This window comes from Eucalyptus grandis, chromosome 5, assembly GCF_016545825.1.
Source record: "Eucalyptus grandis isolate ANBG69807.140 chromosome 5, ASM1654582v1, whole genome shotgun sequence".
In the NCBI taxonomy this organism is placed as follows: domain Eukaryota; kingdom Viridiplantae; phylum Streptophyta; class Magnoliopsida; order Myrtales; family Myrtaceae; genus Eucalyptus; species Eucalyptus grandis.
In genome coordinates, this window is record NC_052616.1 from 45,468,729 (window position 1) to 45,490,902 (window position 22,174).

Consider the following 22,174-nt stretch of genomic DNA (forward strand, 5'->3'; position numbering starts at 1 on the left):
CTCTATAGTTTATATTATCATATGTCATTTTTTCAATCGGTCCTCGTGTCAAGGAGTATATGGTGGAACGTCCTCAATATCGGTAGAATTACTAAAACCTCCCGATATAAACACGAGTGCTCCTACAATCTCTATAGAAACCATTCACATATTGTTTAGTCAGCGATTGTTCACAAAACCAAAGATCTAGGCTTTACCTTTGGAAACCAATTTGTACCTTCATATTTTCCCAATTTATGAAATGTAGTCTTTCCAAAATTGACCATTAATAATCTTTTAACTTTTACGTTCATCCAAAATAATCAAAACCGACTACTAGCCAAACAATCCAAACCTTAAACAAGATGTTAAAATGAATTTACAAGGAGGGACAATTTGCTTATTTCAATATGGAGCTTTGCCCAGATATATATGAATGGTTTTCCAAAAATAAAGATAGGTCATTGGGGTCTAAATTGAGGGGTACGTTTTCTATATTTTCCGGGAACAAATCTAATCTTTCGCCACCGTTGACTGCGGTTGGGGTTGGGAGTGGGTGGGGGATTACAACCACATTTATTACAGTTTCTATCATAAGGATTAAGCATAATGACATTCCCTCTACTGATAATTAAAATTAACCATGCATATTAGAAAACTAATCTGTTGTTTTTCTATTCTAAATTTGTTTTATTAGTTTGTCGGGACTTCTAGTTAAGAAGCTTCTAGCATACTAGCATATATGGTCAACTTTATATGATATGGTCAACATACTCTTGATGCGGTGGTCTCATGCGAATTAAATACACGAGCTAATCTGTCAAAGTCTGACTCTTCTCCAAGTTAGTGAGGCAAAAAATTCTTCTCAGGAGTCTCCCCAATAGCCAGTCCATTGTATAAAACCTATCTATCTAACTTTTCAAATTCAACCAGAGCAATTATATAATACACGCATCTCTGTCTATTATATCTTCGCCCTTCGTTTGCTATGCGCAAGAGATAGTGAACTCCACGCACTTTTGACCAAGTTAGGTGCTGTGTACAACGTCGAAGAAAGTGATGTCATAGCGATGTTTCATTTTGCAAATTCATCCTCGATTTCTCCCACCTAATAAACTCCCCCCACCCCCCCAAATTTTTTCTTTTTTCAAAGCAATAATTTTTTTTCAATGCGAATGTTGATTTAGTGAGGACGTTTCACCGCTGATGGGATATTTATTTCAAAGGCCAGGTCTGAGCAACTATAGAACAAACCGTTTTCTCACAAAAGTTTATGTTATTGGAAATGTGCCAACCATGTATGCAAAACATATTATTTAACAAATATATTTGCATTTTTCGTTTCTAGTGATTTCATTTATTCAACAGGTGATTTTTTTTTCTTTACAAGCTTGGCTATGTGTAAGAGAACTCTATTAGATCAATTATTCATTCTGATGACTCTATTTGGTGGTTAGGTTTGTGAAGCAATTTGCAAGGTTGAATTCAGACCAACCAGACCAACGGGCCGAGGAATTTTTCTAAATTTGAGCGTGATTTTGCCCCCTCAAACTTTTGTACAAGCTTTATAGGCAAAAAGTAGATATAGTGACGTTCAACAATAATTTGATAAATTACAGACAAATTACTGTTACATCATCAATTTTGCTCTCAATTGGTTGAGTATTTAATTGATTGACGAGTTTTTTTTTTTTTTGGTCGATAATTAGCTGCTTTCATTCATTGAAAACGATGATCTTTACATGGAAAAGATAAGCTAGAGTCAAAACATAATATAGTCCAAAGGGGGTGGGGGGTTCACGCTGCCACTTGGAAGGAAGAAAATCAAGGCGTTTTGCCTTTTCTACCCAATCAAAGGCATGGTTAGCCTCTCTCGGACAGAATGCGAGATTTGCTTTGGTCAGTTGGGCCAAGAGTTGTTTGCATACCTGTACTTGTTCCTTCACAGCCCATGGCGCTTCTTCACGGCCCAGCACAGAGTCAACCAACGTGCGACAATCACTTTCGCAAAGTACACTCCAGTTCAGTTTGTGTGCTGTGTTCGCGTGAAGTTCTTCTCTCTGTTTCAGCAGGAGCAGCCCGTGAAGCAGGGCTAGGGTTTTCGCCTGCAAGGACGAAGACGCGTGAGTTTTTTTGGCGAATCCATTTACAATAATGCCTTTGGAGTCTCAAAGGATGCCCGCAATCGAGCTTTGCTCATCTTCTTCCACCCACGAGCTGTCCACGTTCAATTTCAGATCTGGGTCTTCCGGCACTTTCCATTTCACAGGTGATGTCGCCATATCTCTCATTTCTTTGCGTTTGCGCGGATTCCAGCGCTGATAATTCTGATTTTGTGCTAGGGCACTTTCAATTAGAGCCTCCGGTTGCGCCTTCTTGTTCCGAAAAACAAAGTTGTTCCTGTTTTTCCAGATTTGCCAAAGCATCTCCGCGACTATTTCTTCATCAGGTGAGTGTATTTTTGCCTCTAAAAATTCCGCCAACCATTTGTCCTTTCTGGCAGCCGTGCTTGTACTGTGGCTGAGATTAAGTTGATGATTTGACCATATTTTGTGTGCTGTTTCGCAGTGAAAGAAGATGTGCTCGACTGTCTCAGGGTGTTTAGAACAAAGGGGCATAGCAGGTCAGGTAAAATCTTCCTCTGGTAGAGTTTTTCTTATGTTGGTATTGCATCCTGGCATAGGCTCCACAGAAATATTTTCAGTTTGGGGGGGATTGATAATTTCCATAGCCTAGTCCATAGGGCAGAAGGAGGCTGGTACGAGGATGATGCTCTGTTGTTGTCCTGTTGTAGGGACTTGTTGTGCATGCTGTTATAACCACTTTTAACGGTATAAGTCCCATTTTTGTTGCCTGTCCAAATCAACTTGTCTTCCTTTGGCTGCATAGCGATAGGGATAGACAGGATTTCATTTACGATTCTTCTTTCAAACATCCGGTTTAACATCGTTTCTTTCCATTCCTTCCTTTCCTCATCAATTAATTCAACCACTGTTGTAGGATCTTCTCTGTTTTCTGGGCCTCCTATTACTCCTTGTGATAGCCAATGATCTTGGTGAATATTAATGGATTTCCCGTCTCCCACAATCCATCTTAGGTCTGGTGCAATGACTTCACGTCCCATTAGGATACTCTGCCATCCCCAAGATGGTCTTTGACCTCTATTTGCTCTCCATAAATCTCCATTAGGAAAGTATATGCCTTTCAGGATTTGGCTCCATAAAGCTAAAGGTGATTGGGATAACCGCCACGCCTGCTTTCCCAACAAAGCTTTATTAAAAGTGATTAAATCTTTAAAACCTAAACCTCCCCTATCTTTCCTAGACTTTAGAACCTCCCATTTCCTCCAGTGCGTGCTGTTCTTGGCTTCATTTTGCCTTCACTAGAATGCTGCAATTCTTTTTTCAATCGCTCGACAAACCGATACAGGTATCTTGAATATTGCCATTGCATATTGTGGCAATGCTTGCACAACAGTTTTGATCAAAATTTCTTTCCCAACTTTAGATAGATATTTTTCTTTCCATCCCGCTAGCTTCATGTCTACTCTTACCAAGATCCATGCAAACATGTCTTTTTTTGTTTGTCCCCAATCTGACGGTATACCAAGGTATTTTCCTACTTTGTCAATGTTTGGAACTCTCATTTCTTGGGTCATATTCCTTTTCAACTCATGTGGACAGCTATTACTGAAGAACATACCTGATTTATTCAGATTAATTGCTTGCCCCGTCACATAGCAATATTGATTTAGGACAGCCACCAAACTTTGACATTCTCTAACAGTCCCATCCATAAAAAAGATAGCATCATCTACAAAAAGGAGGTGAGATAGTGTAGGACAATACCTGTTTAGTTTGATTCCTTTAATACATCCGTCTTCTAGGGCTTTGTGTAGCATCCATGAGAGTACATTGGCTATCAATATGAATACGTAGGGGGATAGGGGGTCGCCTTGTCTAATTCCACGTGTAGGAATAAAATATTTTGTTGGCTCTCCATTAACTTTCACATTGAAAGAAACTATTGACACACATTGCATAATCAAATGAACCCACTGGTTAGAAAAACCCATCTTTAGCATGCTGGACTGAAGAAAATCCCATTCCACTCTGTCGTATGCTTTTTGCATGTCCAGCTTCAATATCGCCTGAAATTTCTTTTTCCTCTTCTTGATTCTCATTTGATGCAACACTTCTTGAACAATTAGGATATTATCCTGAATTTGTCTACCTTGAACAAAAGCACTTTGTTCATGTGAAATGATCTATGGAAGCCATCGTTTCAATCTATTTGCCATTACTTTCGATATGATTTTATAACTGAAGTTGCATAAGCTGATGGGTCTGAACTGGCTTATATTCTCTGGATTTTTAACTTTGGGTATTAGAGCAATGTATGTCTTGTTGAGAATGGGATCAAGATTACCTGACTGAAAAAATTCCTGGACCATAAGCACGACATCCATTTTAATATCCTCCCGTAAGTGCTGGTAGAATTGCCCATTTAGACCGTCTGGTCCTGGAGACTTTAGGGAACCTAGTTGGAAAACATCCTCTTTAACCTCCTCCTCAGATATATCAGCCATCAAATCTTCATTCATCTCCGTTGTGACGACTGTTGGGCATTGATTTAATATAGGCTGGAGATTCCTTGATCCCACCGAATCATATAGAGTTCGATAGTAGTCCTTAATGTGTTGTTTGAGCACCGTGGAGTCCCAACTCCAATTATGTTCATCAACCTTCAGCATTGTAATTTTGTTTCGTTGCCTCCTCTGAATTGTAGTGGCATGGAAGTATTTTGTATTTTTATCTCCCCATTGAAGCCAGTTGATTCCGGACCTTAATCCCCAGTACATCTCTTCCTGCCTCCATAGTTGATCAATGTTTGCCTTTAACATCTGGATTTCTGCTTTGCTGGTTTCTCTAGGGTTGCTGTTTGTTACTTCCGTTAGGTGCTTCTTGAGTGCTTTAATTTGACATGATGCGTTGGAAAATTTCTGTTTGCTCCATTTAGCTAGTCCCTCTGTTACTTGCTGGATTTTCTGTGTCAAACTTTTTTGATCTTGGAATGTTCCAGCCCAAGTATCCATAACAACATCTCGACATTCTTTTTCATCTTATGCATAATTTTGAATATAGTTTAGCACATAATGATCAATAATTAGTGCGATGGATGTTAAACTAAACCAAGAGAGTTCCTTTTAGGGATATTTTAGGAGTGCCTTTTCTTTCTAGGTTTGACACTTGACATTTTTCTTTTTACGGATATATTTAGAGTGCTTTCCCTTTTACTTTGAATTTTTGTCCTTTCCCTCCTAGATTGAAGCCTTCCTGCATGAGATAAACAAAAGAAAAAAAAATCTTAATTTGTGGTTAATGATTAAGTCAGCAATGGGGCTTAATTGATTGTCAATGAAACTTTCGTATTAACTTTTGTTTTGAGATTTTGACCACCATTTCTTGTAAAATCATCTTTTGATATGACCCCAACAACTAACCTTCATTTTTTGGCCATATAATAAATGGGAGAGAGGAACATTTTATTGATAAAATTAAATAGAAAAAAAAAGGGTAAACGTCTCATAGGTATCAAAAGTTTAAGGCTAGTAAATGTATTTATATCATATTTTTCATTTGAGAAAATAATATTGAAATACATTTTTTTTTGGGTCAAAATTAACAATATTTCATTACTAACTATGCTTTGAAGAAAAACACAAGGTTTCGATGTCCGTATATAAAATCAACAAAAGGGAATTAGGGAGATTAGCAATCTAGTTCTTTGGGAGAGAACTAGCTCGCTGGGTTTTGGCAGCCAACTGGCCGCCTAATTATATATCCTCGGCTCAAAACAAAGAATCACGTCCTTCAGCTGGCCCAGTAGATATTGGTAGTCTTTGACTATGGATTAAACGGCCCATGTTGGCACTGCTTGACCCGTTATAAAATTGACTATAAATAAGCCATCCCTGAGCAGGTGCAACTATGCTTCTGTCTTGTTTAGTTCATGCGCTTCTCTTCCCTTTCAACCAGAGTAGGGCTTCCTTTATTTTTAGGGTTTTGGCGACTGGGGCAGAAGGGGCAATGATCCGGCTCACAAACACATCGAAGAGAGCTCCATCCTTGTTTTTGTAGATGCTAGCTGCTCTTCCTTCCAGATTTGAACCACTTTAGGAGCTATCCATATTGATTTTGCAGCAGATCTGTGTAATGACCCTAACTCTATCTCTAGGGTCTTGAGCAGTATGAGTTATTCTCGTAATGTCTTAGGCTCGTTGCTGTCCCGATTCTTTTTATCTTTTCATTAAGAGCATGTAGAAGCATATACCCATACAACAGCAGCAGCTAGGAAAAACAACCATTTGCAAACACACCGCTTATATTGCGTTAGTATATTTTACAAGCCCTTTTCTACGGGCCGTTCTACTTATAAATTCGTTTTCTACGTTAACGGCTAGGGTAACCTTATTGCCTCTAGTGTGACTGTAGTTCCCAAAATTGGTGTAAGACTTCAATGCCTACAAGTTTGGAAGATAATTGAGTTGGGGGACTTAGTAAGTAAATCCACTAAACTTCAGTTAGAAGGATGCCTCGCCGTCAACAAGATACGTGAACATAACCGCAACAATGTCAATGGAAGATCAATAATAAAATATATTCCAACAACTCAACCATATATATGACAAGAATTTCGTTTACCTCTGATGCTCGAACAATTAAAATAATCACAAAAAAAAAAAAAAAATGCACAAAAGGGGCTCATTTATTAACATAGCTGTTCTTATGGTTCTTTCGGAATACTCCGAACAACATCTCTTGATCCAAGGGTGATAGCTATCATCCAAACATAATTGGGCATTTGAAATTCATCGGGCATCCGGAGTCCATCGGGCATCCAAGATCCATCGAGCATCCGGAGTCTACTAGGCATCTCTTTTTCAGAAAGAGGCATCACTACCAACATTATGTGATGACGGGTCTAATCTTTCATTTAGTAATCATATGTTATACAACAAACAAACTAGTTTATTATTTTTTCTCTTAGCCCACACATACAGGATTGGAGGGAAGTATGTGCGTGTTATATTATATAGTACTATAACTACATAACATGTTGTGCAAGGCACAAGCTTTGTGGCCTGAATCAATTGGCCAAGCACCAACCTAGGCCAAGCAAGGCTTGGATCGGCTCACCTTAATACCAACCCACCAAGCAAGGTTTGTTCCAACATACCTTGATGCTGATTTGAACCAAGCTAGACTTATCCATGACTCGGGGCATGTTTCCATTCATAGATTCCAATTCATGAGCAAACCATACAAAATCTTAAATGAGCAAAACATGGAACATGAATACGCCACATAAACTCAATCAACAATTAACACATGCATCACAAGCACGATCAAGAACACGTCTTGCTCAACCAACATAACACAACACCCTAATCAAGATTTAGTAAGTCTACTTAGTATAGCTTGAACCTAGCTCCGAGATGCTTCTTTGGTGACTAGTTGGCTCTTGGGTGACTTGGTGGAGGAGGGTGTGGAGGAGAAGAGAGAGAAAAGGAGAGAATGACCAAACCTCAAAATACAAGGATGCCTCCTCCTATTTATAGGCCTTCCCCTCCTTAATTATTAGTGCAAACTCATGATTAGGCTAAAGAGACAAGTTAGGCTATCTAACATCTTTAGTTGGTGCCTATGTTCATTTGTCTTTAATTATGAGTGGTCCATCTATTTACTTATTCTCCGAGGCTCATTTTAGGCTCGTTATTGCCTAGGTGCCTAGGGGACACATAAGCCCTCTATGATGCCTAATGTCCTCTCCTAATTGGTTTACTCTTGCCTTGTTCACTGATGCTATATTTCAGGGTCATTATGACCTAATTTCCTAGAAGACACCTAAGCTTGGTGATTCATCAATGTTATTAATAAACTAAAGTCCAAAGTCATTTAATGAGGCATTGATATTTTTGCCAAGATACTTAGGACACAATTTCTCTCTCTCTCTCCCCCCCCCCTTGCAATTGGCGTGTGGCTTTAATTGGATAAGGATGGACTATAGTTCAAAGGCATGGAAGGTTCTAGAACCCCTATCATCTCTTGACATTTGTCCAATGACTCATTCTCCACATTAATTAATTGTATCCAAAATTCATTCATGAGACTAACATAAGGTGTCACGCCATTGGAGAAGTCGTTTATATTTGTACATGATTGACGGTTCTATGAAAACCGAGGTTTGTGCCAAAATTTGCTAAGACTTAATCAAATGAACACAACTAAATTAGTACCCCTCTTGGACTTGTTCATGACCATTTCCGATTAGAATTGGTCCATTGGATCTCTTAAAAATCAATCTTGAGTTTGGTCTCGATCATTCGCCTTGATTGGGTCTGGGTTTGGTGGATCGGGTCCAAAGCTGATCCTACTTTGATTTAGCATAAGTTGTGCCTTGGTCTATCCAAGGTCTTATTCCTTTGATTCTCATGATCGACCCTCGGTTGTCACTTGATCATGTGGACTCAATCAATTTGCAACCAATTCGCTACTGAACAAGATTGACTCATGGATCGCTTATGGTTGGTATAAGTTCCGTGTTGAATCACTTGCGACTGATGTACTGTCCACACTTAACCGATCCATGATCGTCTTTCATGTTTGCAATGGTGTGTGATCACTCCATAACGAAATCTCATGGTCAAAGGACCAATTCATGTTCAATGCATAAATTCAAAGCGTAGCACCAATTCTTGTGCATCGACTTAGTTAGGTTTGGCATTCACGCATCAATCAATAAGACACCATGATACAATCCAAGCTAGGACTTACCGACCTTTGTACCTTATTGTCATGGCCTGGAATCAAGGATGCTACAATCTAGGTTTGCAGACTTGCTGCTATAGTTGTTGAAAATAAGGCTTGTTCTTAGTTTGTTGTTTTCTTCTTTTGTTTCAATAGTAGTTGTGTCAAAAAGCATGCTTCATCTATTATTGAGCTTGGATTGAGACTTTTTGCTTTGAAGATTTAGGCATTATGAGCCTTCCATACTCTCAAAATTACTTCGGCGAGCAAAGCTTTTTCTTATGAGTCTTTCCTTTTGGTTATATTTTTCCTATAGCCATTCATCCATCCAGTTGCTAATTTCCGGAGACATGTTTACATTAATTTTGTTGCTTGACTAGATTGCCTTCGTCCAGGGACACAAGATGAAGGTGTGCTCTATAGACTCGAGACCCTCGCCATATAAGGGACACTCTTGTTTTGGTAAGATCTTCATTTTGTGTAAATTTTCCTTCATAGGTAGGGCATTATTGCACACACTCCATAGTAAAAATCTGAGTTTAGGGTATGTTTGGAGTTTCTAGATCTCAGTCCATAATTTCCTAGGAGTTTGGTATGGGCTGATTATGAAAGAGCTAGTACCAACACCTAGAGGGGTGAATAGGTGTATATAAAATTTTTCGCAAAACTTAGTAAAAGTAAATTGCTTTTAGTAGATAATAAAATGATGACGTAATTAGCTTTGAACAATTAAATAAAGTTACAAATTAAAGTAAGGAGTTTATGGAAAGAGAATAGAAACACAAAGTTTATAGTGGTTCGTCTTAGATTAAGCCTACGTCCATTCTCTCGCACTGATGGCACACTAGCTGGATTTTACTATGAATCAAAAGAGGTTTTATGGTCTCATGATTTTGACTTCACAGTGTAGAAACTTTATTACACTCTTCCGAAGTTCTCATAAGTGTAAGCTCTCTCATTTGAGTATAATTTGAGCTCGACAATTGAAACAGCAAAGAACTAGGAAGCTTCAGACTTTGAAATTTTTATTGCATACATTTTCAAACAACTAGAGAGTCCGCCTTAAATACTCCTCCATGCCTTCACAACCGTTGGCACTTTCCAAAGGAGTTCTTCCAATTTACTCATTGGACAGAATCAATTAAGGTAATTTCGAGTTGTTTAAAGAATGTGATGATAACCCATCAATCATGCTCGCCCATACAATCAGGATCTTGGTTTCCATAAGTAGAATATTCCAAGTATACTTTGCCTTTCAAAAGATCTTCATATCGGAGTAGATTCCAATAAGAATAATCAATCAAGTAGATGCTATATCTAGTCAAAAGGTCTTCGAAAAACATAAGAACCGAATTCTTGAACATAATCCTGCATCTTGATAAGTCTTCATTCTTCGGTTTGGAAACTGTTAGTGATGGCAGACTTTGGGATCAAAGTCTAGTGGTCTTCGAGACTTTGAAAGTAGAGTCTGGAGTTCTTCAGATTATAACACCTGAGTTTGCAAGTCTTCAGATGAGACTTTTGGAAATGTTTTGTCAGCTACAAAACAATAAATGAGTTTTCTCTAACAATCTCTCCCTTTTTTATGGTGACAAAACTTTCCTGCAGATTTGAAAATTTTTGACTTGCAAAACAACACTTAAGCAAAAAGTGATATCTTATAAAAATAAGTTGATTAGAACCTAGATAGCATCGATTCTGCAACCACAGAAAAACATGCTAATCCTGCATGATAAATAACTATCCAGCCACAATCAAAACCACAAACTTAGTTGCTACAAGCATTAAAAAGATTCAAAATCAAACAGCAATCAAAAGTCCAAAGTATACCAGTCCAAAATATCAAGCAAAAAGTAATCAATCCAAGCCAAAAGTACCAAAATAAGTATCAAAAGAAGTCAAATCCAAATCTGCACAAACTCTTCCCCTTTTTGTCATTAGCAAAAAGTGGAGAAAAACTTGAAAAAATTGCGTAAAATCATGGCTGTTTGAAGATGCGAAAGATCTGGAAATCCCCCATAGACTTGACAATCTCCTCCAGCCTCCTCAGGTCCTCATTCAGTTGCTCAATATCCTCACCCTTTGTAGTGGCTTGAACTTGAAGCTTAAGGGCTTGTACTCGATCGTGTAGAGAGACTGAAGTGGCTTGATGTGCTAACTGCATGTTCTAAAATTCACACTCCAATCCATAAAGTTGACCTTTGATCTCCACAAGAAGCTCGAGCAGTCTCTTAAAGTCTGATGTATTATTTGTTTGAGTACTCACTTCAGCACGATCAGTTTGGGGAGTGTTAATTGATGATGGAACCTCAGCTGGAACATCCGGATTTGGAGATAATGCCTCAACACCAGCTTCGGGAAAATTGAGAGGCTTACACATCCTTTGGATTGGCAGGAGAACAACTAACATCATCACTAGTAAAAGTAAGTGAAGAAGTACCTCTTTTATTAGCAGCTCCCCTTGTTTCTGTACCTACATGTGGAGAAAAGAATTCTTCTTCTTGTTCTTCTTCAGCACCATGATGATGTTTTTCTCTTTCTTCTTCTGCATTTCCGCTCCTTGTCTTGTCCGAGTCATTGGACAAGGATGCAGCAAAAGTTGGTTCAAGAGAATCATCTTGACCCTCTTCTTCTTCTTCTCTTTCTTCTTCTTCCTCCTTTGTTCTTCTTTCTTCTCCTTCTTCTCCTCTCTTCTTTGTCTCTTCTCTTCCTCTCTCTATGTCCTCTGCTCTTGAAAGTTAACAAAACTCTATAAATTCTTTAAGGCAAAAGTGGAGAGAGTAATGTCATTCTCATCTTCTTCATCCTATAAGATGAGCACTCTTCTCTTCTTGATTGGTTCGTTTATTGGCTCTTTGCATTTCCTTTTTCCTACTGCAGAGTCTTGTCTAGCCTTGATAGGGGACTTTTCCTTAATGCTCTCCAAAACCTTCTTCAGCTCCTTCAAATGCATCTTGGAAACCATCTTTAGTCAAACTACCATTGGAGCAATGGTTCGAACGCACATAATATTAGGAGGCCGAATGTTGAAATGTCTGAATAATCGAGTAACAAGAGTAGAATAAGGAAGTTGCCCATTGTCCTTCACATGTCCTATACATGTGCATTAGGATAGTGTGAGACAGTGAGAACTTGAAACCAATGTTGATCGCATACATCAGCTTCGCTTCAGAGTTTGAGACATCAATTTTTGAAGTGGATTTGAGTTTGAGATAGTTGATCATAATCTTGTGAAGCAAAATATTGAAGGCATTCATTCTAGAATAAGAAATCCTGCCTTCAGCAATCCTATCTCAAACAAGTGCCAAGGTTGCATGACCAACAGACACATTGATTGGTTGGAAACTCATTCTTTCCACACCAATCACACCCGCCAAGGTGTTTACATCCACCACAAATTCTTTTTCCCTAACTATAAAAGAAAATCTATTCACATCTAGAAAAGAAAGATTTGAATAGAAGTAAGCCTTAAATTCTGGGTAGGCGACAATCGTCTCAAAGCAAAAACATTCAAGTTGAAGGAGTGCAAACTTCTCTCTCAATTTCACTATCAACGAATCAAGAAAATCGAAATCCACACTTTTAGGGTTCATCATCCCTCGCTTCAACAGTTTCGAATAAGTCCTCCTGTGGTCCTTAGAACGAAAAAGGTCCGTCCTTTCATCACGAATATTTACAGCAATGCCCATCCTAGGCTCGGAGAATGCACGTGGCTCAGTGATAAGGAATATCGCCTTGGAGAATACACGTGGCTCGGTGATTGGTTCTATCAGTTGAGATTGGATAATAATGGCTAGAATGATCGAAAAATGGTCAGATTGACATGTAATTGACTAGGTCAATTGATCAATACTTCGATATGTGATGATTGATTGGGTGTCTATTGAACTATATTGAATTGTAGGTGGAATCTAAAGCCAATGTAAGTCTTCTGACCAGTGTTGTGCATAAGTAGCCCTTATGGCATATTGGCCTTCTAATCGAGTCTTGGAGGATAGAATTTGCTGAGACATTGTCTCACTAGTTATTGAATAACCATTTTCAAGTTCTTAGACGGCATTGGTGAAGAACCTGAGGCCCGAAGTGTAGAAGGTGAAGCCTGAAGAATTGACGATTCTATTGGACTAGTTAGTCATAGGACAATTCTTTTTTGATGGGAGTCGATTCCCTTTTTGCAGACTTTGTTTTTATGAATAGGTGGTTTAAAACCTAACTCAATAATTCACCATGTATATATTTGCACTATGATTTGCAATATATATAAGTGTGGTTGCTTTTAAAGTGTGAAAACTTGGAGTCCTACTTTTCTATCCCAATGTTTTATTGTCTAGGGATTAATTTATATGCTTCCGCATGCGTATTAAAAAGAAAGGGTCAGTGATGTGTCTTGGGACATCACTATTAATCGACCAGGTGAGGGATGGGCGTGCGCTCGAAGATCGAGGCGTGACAATTAAACTTCCTAGGGGTAATAGTTGAAAAATGAATATGTTGTTTCCGGCAATGTTTGCCGTGTTTTTACTATCCCTATGTTTGTTGTTGACTAGGTGTTTATTTAATTTGCTTCCACATGTGTTTAATTGAAAGAAAAAAAAGAATGGGTTGGCGACGCGTCCTAGGACGTTGCATTTTTAATCGACCGCCGAGGGATGCATGCGTACCCGGGGTTTGGGGCATGACAAGGACAACTAGGTTTAATGTGTCCTCGCTTCTTGCACTCGAAACAAACTATGTCTTTATTGTTATCTATTTTATTAAAGTTTCTCTATTCCTCAGATGATTTAAAGAGTCTTTTTCCTTTGAACTTCCTTCATTTTGTAGCCATCTTTTAAAGCCTCTTCACCATGAGTGTGATTTCCTTGTTGTCTTCTTCGTCATCTTCAGAATCTGAATCATCATAGTTAGGATTAGATTTTAAAGCTATTGCCTTATGACCTTTGGGGTGTCCTTCATCATTTAGACATTCTTCCTCATAGAATTGGAGTGTTCCCACGAGCTCATCCACAAAAAGAGGTGATATCTTCTAGGTTTCACGAATGGACATCTTAATGTTGTTATATTCTTTTGACAGTCCACGATGAGTCTTGTTCACTTTCATAGGTCTGATACAAGAGCTAACCCATTGACAATATTAGCAAATCTGTCAAACATGTCAGTCACAGATTCTTTTGGTTTCATCTTGAAGGCTTCGTATTAATGGAGAAGAATGATTTTCTTCGTCTCCTTAATCCGAATCAATTCAATTGTATGTTACATGCAACTTGTCCTAAATTTCTTTCATTGTTTCATATGAAAAAATTCGATTATACTTAGTAGGAGATAATGCATAGTATAAGGAATAAACTGCTTTAACATCTAGTGCCTCTCTTTTAGTAATGTTTACATTAGATAAAGCTAAGAGTTTTGGTTTTTTGCCTTCTTCTTTAGACAAAGAAGCTTAAGGTCTTATACCTCTTAGAACTAAATAACACTCTAGTGGATCCTTAGATCTGATGAATGCTTTCATCTTGTTTTTCCAGAAATTGTAATATTTTCCATCGAAGTATGGAGGCCTTATGTCACTTTGATCTTCCATAAATTCTAGTGTAATATTACTAGCCATAATAGATCCTTAGCTTAGAAGTAATACAGCACTTCAAAAATAATGAGCACCAAGCTTTGATACGAATTGTTAGGACTAGATCTATCACCTAGAAATAGGTAAATAGGTGATATTGTGGAAAATAGAAGAACTTCAAAATGATATTGCAAAAGTACGACGTCTAGTGACAGAAAGTGCTGGTCAAATCTTATTAGTATGCAATTAATTCTATCACAAGTAAAATAAAGAGAATAATGGATAGAAAATTACATGCAAAAGACTATAGTGGTTCATTTTTTACAAGTCTACATCCACTCTCCCATGCTAGCAGCCTATTAGTTGGATTTCACTATATGAACCAATAAGATGTTTCAAGATTTGAGTAATTATTACTGAGACTCATGTGAAGAAGCACTCAATCTCTAAGTGATTACGCAATATTGATCAAATAAAAGAATGTATTTGATCAGAAATTCTCTTTAGGCTTTGGAATTATAAGTTTCAATTCTCTCATGTTGTATATATTCCTTCAGCTTCAAGACCTCCTTTTATACTTCTCCCCATCCAAACTGACCATTGGACATATCTCCAAGAGGATTATCTAGCTAATTAACCTGTCGGCATGGATCTTGCCTAGAAGATCTGACCACTTCAAAATAGTCAAGATTGAAGCTTCCCGTAGATTCTACTGCCTTTATAGTAGTTTAGGTTTTCATAAGTCGAGTATTTCAATTTGGAAAGAATGCTTTGCCTCAAGTCTAACATTCCAAGATATCCAAATCTTTGAGAGATATTTTGGAAAACTTTCCTCTGGAACTCCTTATATAGAAGGTAAGGAATTCAATCAATCATCACTAGACATTGTACGAGTATATTGTCTCTTTCCTAACCATTTGACATAACATATATGGAAGGAAATAATTAAATCATAACTTTTGCTCTAATTGATAACATCTGATCACATCCTATCAAACTTTTCACTTAAAAAATACTTATTATCATAATTAAAGTTTTTACTCCAAATAAGTTTTGTCAATCTTCAAAATTACTTAGGAAATGATTTTCAACAAAATTCAAGCTCACCACGGCATTTGTGATCTTGATCAGAGGTTGTCGAGCCAGCATGGCCTCAGATCAAGGTCGTCCATGGTGACTCGGCCTCAGATCAAGATTGTTGCTGAGTGGTGACCTTGACCAGAGGTCGTTGATCTTGTGGTCGCCCAGCATCTCAGGTCGCAAGACATTGAGGAGATAGAGATAGATCGGGGCCGAGAGTGAAGGGGCGATAACACATCATCATAAAATTCTTATATACAAAGGTTCGGGCAAGGCTGGATTTTTTCATTAAATATTTTTACCCAAGCTAGTCTAAAATGTCTTCGACCCCTTGTGGCTCAGGTTTTCATGGGTTAGCCAATGTATATCACGAAACTTCCTCAAATCATTTGTTTTGATTGATAGGTTTTAAAATTGGATATCAACCACATGTAAGATCAAATGAACATAAATGTGCAAGATGTCTATGGTTGTATCTTACTAGTCAGAATACTAGTTAGAGAATGAAGAAAACGTTGCCCATTACATAAAGAGTAAAAATAATAAAAGTACATGCACTTAACGAATCCTAAGAGAACTAGAACGCTTTTTAGCAAAATTAGCAGCAAGACATTCGAACTTGCTCAAAGAAAGTTTGGGCTCCAATCCGTCTGGGCTTTCTTCCAATGCTTCCGTGGGCTAGGAGGGCCCTGAAACGCTGGGCTCGTCCATGGGTTTATACGATATTTTCCGTAGGTACGATGCAGATCATTATTGAAATATCATACTAACTAAAAGCCTGAAATGGAAGTTACTTGTCTCGGCTCGTGGTTGTTGCCTTCAAAAGATTTCAGAATCATCTGTCGTGATGTTCTTTTGCATTTGCTCTGCTTTCCTTTTATGGGAGTAAATCTTATAAACTTCGAAAGTTCATGTTTTCGAACAAGAATGAAATCAACAACAGAAATCAAAGCCACATGCACATTCAAACGTAATTCAAAGTAACTTAAGTACCCAATAAGCTCATGAATATGAAATGTGTTTCGAATGTCAAGAAGGCCATTTGAAAATTTCAAATCTTAAAGTGGATAGTGTAAGCGTCTCATCCTGGAAAAAAACGAGATAATAGTTTGATCGATGACGTTAGAAGTTTTGAGCTTGACCTATATGTCGGAGTAGAATGAAATGTTTTTGTCCTAATTGAATAAAGTCTGGCAAAAAGGGAAAACGAAAGAGAAAATTGAACAGAAGTTATTTGGAACGGGAAAGTTATATGAGATTCTTCATCTATGGCTGCTGTCTGATATTCTCTTTATATTCCAACTGGAGCTCTGAATTGGCATTGAAAGTGAACATTACAGAAGATATCCACAAGAGCTTTCATCAATCGATAATCGTCATCAACAACAAATTATTGCAATTTTTACAAAATCTGGAGTTGGAAGACAAACATGATGGACTGTCACAAGCACATGACTGCCAGTTGGCTGTTCCCATTATCTCGGAATTTGGTACTCCTCATGCATAACCACTCTTAGATGATAAGGGATCATGCTTAGGATCTCAAAAAGGATGATGCTTATCAATAATTGTAAATCATACCAGGAATACATTCGTAGATTCAAAATTCTTAACTGTTTGTAAATAACTGCAGATGGTGGGACATAAATACCCACGTTGTAATCTTTGTAAAGAGTGTTCAATCCATTACAAAGAGCATGTTCTTGCAAATTTGCTTATTCCGTTAAAGTTTTCTGCAAATTTACCATTCCAGTACCTGTAAAATCTTTAATTTTGTACTCCCATTTTCAATTCCTTTACATTTCAAGCATTTACTTTTCTATTCAAAATCAACAAAGAATACATTTGCCTGATAAACCATCAATTTCATCCCCATTATTAGAATTCTTCTATTCGTCAAACATGAAAACACGTCTCTGTCAATGTAAATTCATAGTTCAAAGTGACGATAAATTAATATTTGAAAAGCAAATAAACTAGCTCTGCTCAACTCTCCTTTGCAGAATATTAAGCTAAATTGGTTGCCTTGTGTGCTGCGGAACCTACTTTTGTGGAACCTTATCTCCTTTCGGAAGGCTTAGTAGCTTTTATTTCAGCAGAGCGACGAGGTTTTCTTATTTAATTTGACGTCGTTCGAATTCACGGATAGCAATAAGGAAAATAAAAGTGAATCTCCCATCAAATGATTAATAAATCACTTGTTTTCCATTTAGCAGATTATGCTTTGATAACTAGGATTATGCTAAAAATTGCAAGAGAGGTTGAGTTCGATCAAAGCTAAGATGACTAAAAAAATGACTTGCCGTACTTCTATTATTTTTCTCTTTTTGATTCTTTTTGTGTTACTGTCAGGTTGGTTAAATGTCCTAAAATCAGTAAAATGTCCTTAGATGCAGTAGTTTTCGTTGAGCTGAGCAGTTTTCTTCTTTGATGCTCAAACAACAATTGATTTACTTGTTCTTAACCAGTCTTATAGTTAGATTGTGTCTGGGCTAGTTCATATGCATCTCAATTACTCCATCACTTTAAAAGAGTAAAAAACAAGGCTATCCTCGCTATATCAATTCCCGGAGGAGTCACAAAGAAAAGACAAAAAATGAGTATACCCCATCTTTGTTGCCTCCCTAAAATGTTACTTACCCAGAACTTTCACCTTTATCATGCTAATCAATTGTTGCATTATTTGCTACCATATAAGCAGTGTAGCGAATACACAAAATTTACTCAAATCGCATTTGTTTCAAAATGGCTCAATGAGTTTTAACTCATTTCGAAACACATTTTAGTCCTTTTGTGTCGAGTTCGTGCACATAGTTGGAGAAAATGGCACCCTTAGTTGATTTAGCTCTCGCCTTACCTTATTTGCCTTACTTGTAATGTAACATCCTTGATTCTAGGCTGTGAGAATAAGGTACAAAGGTTGGTAAGTCCTAGCTTGGATTGTATCATGGTGTCTTATTGATTGATGCATGGACACCAAACTTAGCTAAGTCAATGCAGAAGGATTGGTGCTACTTTCCAAACTTATGTATTGAACATGAATTGGCTTTTCGACCATGAGATTTAGTTGTGGATTGATCCCATACCATCGCAAACACGAAAGACAATCATGGATTGGTTATGTGTGGATAGTACATCGATCACGGGTGATTCCGTGTCATGCCCCGATCCTCCGAGCACGTGTCCATCCTCTAGTGGTCGATTAAATAACGACATCCCAGGACGCGTCGCTGACCCATTCATTTTAATACACATGCGGAAGCGAATAATTAATCCCCATACAACAAGAAGATGTGATAAAAAAGTAGGGCCACAAATTTTTAAAATCATTACACACTTATATACATATCAAACTAAGTCGTATACAATACTAGTCGATATATACAAGGTATGCAAAAAGGGGAGGGTAGAGGGCTACAGATCCTCTCAACATTCGAGTCTTCAATTGAATACTTCGGGGACTCTGAATCCGAGATATCCAGGTCTACAACTAAACAACTAGGAGGATCAGTCGTCCCCTTGCCAAAAGCAATCTCCAACACTAGCCTAGGAATCTCAGACTTCGGAAGAGGGCCTTCTCTGGGTCCATTTTGCCCGTGACGATATCACGATCCGAATTGATGGGGTACCTTCTGGGGTAGACCCTCATCGACCCAGACAATGGATTTCACGAGCTCGTAGACCCAGGTTCCTTGGCTCCCAAGGAGGGGAATCTAAGAGTGCTGCTTAGTAACCTTCTTCGGTTGGCCAAAACACTCGGGTGGCACAACCATCTAAGGACCTGTAAAAGTTATTCTACAACGGGTGAGACGACATTTCAACAAGTCCACCCCCTAAACTCCGATCAGGAAGGAAATACATCTAGAGGCTACCTATGCACACAAAAGATAGGTGACTTACCTTTACCTTAGTTTATTCCTACAAGTCAGTACGATTCATATACTCAACGAATCACTTTAATTCAAATCAAATCAAAATGAATCATTAATCAATCGATCCAATCGACTCCAGACCATCAACATCATCTCTTAGTCATCCCATCTAATACTATATATAAAGTCTGATCACATCAAGGACTGCTCACCCTAAGCTGAAGATAGATAATATAGCTCACCAAAAGCTGATAATAGATATAGCTCGCCAAAAGCTGATAAAGAATACTGCTCACATTAAGCTGATATATCAAAGCCCGCAAGCTGATATAGGATACTGACAATGCTCACTAGAAACTACTAAGGTATACTGCTCGCACTAAGCTGATATATCGAAGCTCTCAGGCTGATATAGTATACCAATGATGCTCATTCTAAGCTAATAGAGTATACTGCTTATACTAAGCTGATATATCAAAACTCGTAGGATGATATAGTATATTGTTCTCACAAACTAAGAATTTCACAATTTTTATCATTCCCGATAAAAATAATTGTGTGTAGGTATACGGTCGGCCTTAGCCAAAATACAATATTTTCCTTTTAAAAAATCCCACCATTTAATGTAGTCCACAAACATATTTTTGATGTTGTAAACCAACGCCCGATATTTTCTAATCAAAACCGAAAATACTCAATTTTGGTTAAATTCCCAAAATTACAAATTGATAAGGCTAGTATAAGCACCTAGAGGGGGGTTGAATAGGTATTAAAGAAATTTTTGTAAAACTTAACAACTTAATTTCAACTTATATGAAAATGGTAGGCTGAAGATATAAATGATTGTAAGTTGATATAAAAGACTGCCAATTAAGTAAAGAGATTAGGGAAAGAGAATTGAAACACAAGGTTTATAGTGGTTCGGCTTAAACTAAGCCTACGTCCACTCTCCCGCACTGACAGCTCATTAGTTGGATTCCACTAATAACCAAAAGAGATTATACAATATCATGTCCTTGATTCCATAATGTAGATACTCTACTACACTTCCTCAAGGTCTCACAAGTATTTGATATTTCTTTTGAGTACAGTTTAAGTTTGACAAAATTGTAACGGCAAAGAACTAAGGGTTTCAGACTTTGAAAATTTTCTTTCACGCACACACTCGGATAACTTGAGCATCCTCCTTATATACTCCTTTATGCCATCATAATTGTTGGCACATTCCAAAGGAGTTCTTCCAATCTTCCCGTTGAATAGAATCAATTCGGAAGATCTCGAGTTATTTAAGGAATGTGATAATAGCTTACCAATTATGCTCGCCCATACAATTATGATCTAGGTTTCCATAAGTAGAATATTCCAAGTATATTTCGCCAATAAATTGATCTAAATATTCAAATTGATTTCAATAAGAATAATTGATGAAGAGATGCTATCTCCAGCCATGAGATATTCTTCAACCGTACGAACCAAATCCTTAAAGATATGCTTATATCTAGATAAGTCTTTTTCATCGGATAAATCTTTTCTTTAATGGTCTGGAAACTATTAGTGATGGTAGACTTTAAATCTTGAGTTTGGAGGTCTTTAGACTTTGACAAAAGAGTCTGCAAGTCTTCAGACTAAACTGATGGAAACGTTTTGTCAATTTTAAAACAGATAATGAAGTTTTTTCCAACACAAATCTCACTCAATTTGCACAAAATAACATTCAATTAAATAAATCAATCACACCATTGAAATCAACACAAAATTTTAGTCACCAACTATCCTGGTATAATTTTCGGAAAATAATTAATAATTAAATAAATACCAATAAATGCCATAAATAGAAACTTAGGCTGGAAAAGCCTAATTAAATACCGAAATAGGCTTAGGAAATTTCCGAACCTATCTAGATAAATAATAAGACCTATCTACTTGCTAATTACACTATTTTAATCACCTAACATGCAATATCGAATGATTAAATTACTAATACGTTCTAACTAACCACCTAATCCAAGATTAATCTAAACTAATCAACCCTTAAGCATAATTAACTCCATAAGTAGAGATTAGTGAGTAAACTTATCGGTTTCGAAATCCGATGAGTTCACGAGGATGGCAAGGCGGAGATGAGTGACAAACTCCGAAGTGACGGCACCAAGTGAGCTCGAGAAATGATCTAAAGTGGGCCTCGAAGCCCACGACTTCTTACTGGGTTTCGGTTCTTGAAGGTGAGTCGAGAGGGCTGCTTGGGCTCGGCCTGGGCTGGAAATGGTGAAGGCGGCTGATGGACTGGCTATAGTGGCTAGGTGGGGCTTCATGGCGGTGGAACGACAACGACGAAGCTCCGGCTAAGCTCGATGTGGCCTGAGGAGACTCGAATAGGGCGACGCGATGACGGAAAGGGTTGGACAATGCAGCAGGAACGCGGGCTCATGTGGGGGCTCGTGGTGGCAGAGATGGTGCTTGGCGGCTCCAAGCGATGGTTAACAGTGAGGGGGGGGGTGTGATGCTCAGTTTTTCCTACAAGTCTTAGAGTTTCTTTGGTTTGGAAAATGGAGAAGTTGACTGAATGGAGAAGAAGGGGGACAACAGCTCTTGGAGGGGGCCACCTTGACCTCAAATTATCTTCTTGTCCCCTTGACCAAGGCCCACCATGGCCAGCTGGCTTCCTTAGCCACTTCTCAAGCCACAAAGCTTTCTTTAGAAGCTATTGAGATGGTCCAAAGGTTGAGGGACCATGGGGCTATGAATTTTGAAGACATTTCCCCTAAATTCACTTCCATTCCCTCTTGAATCGATTCAATTCGGCCCTAAAAAATTCCACCATCATATCCTCGATCAAATTGACATTTTTCATCACCAATAGAACCAACTTGCATCCA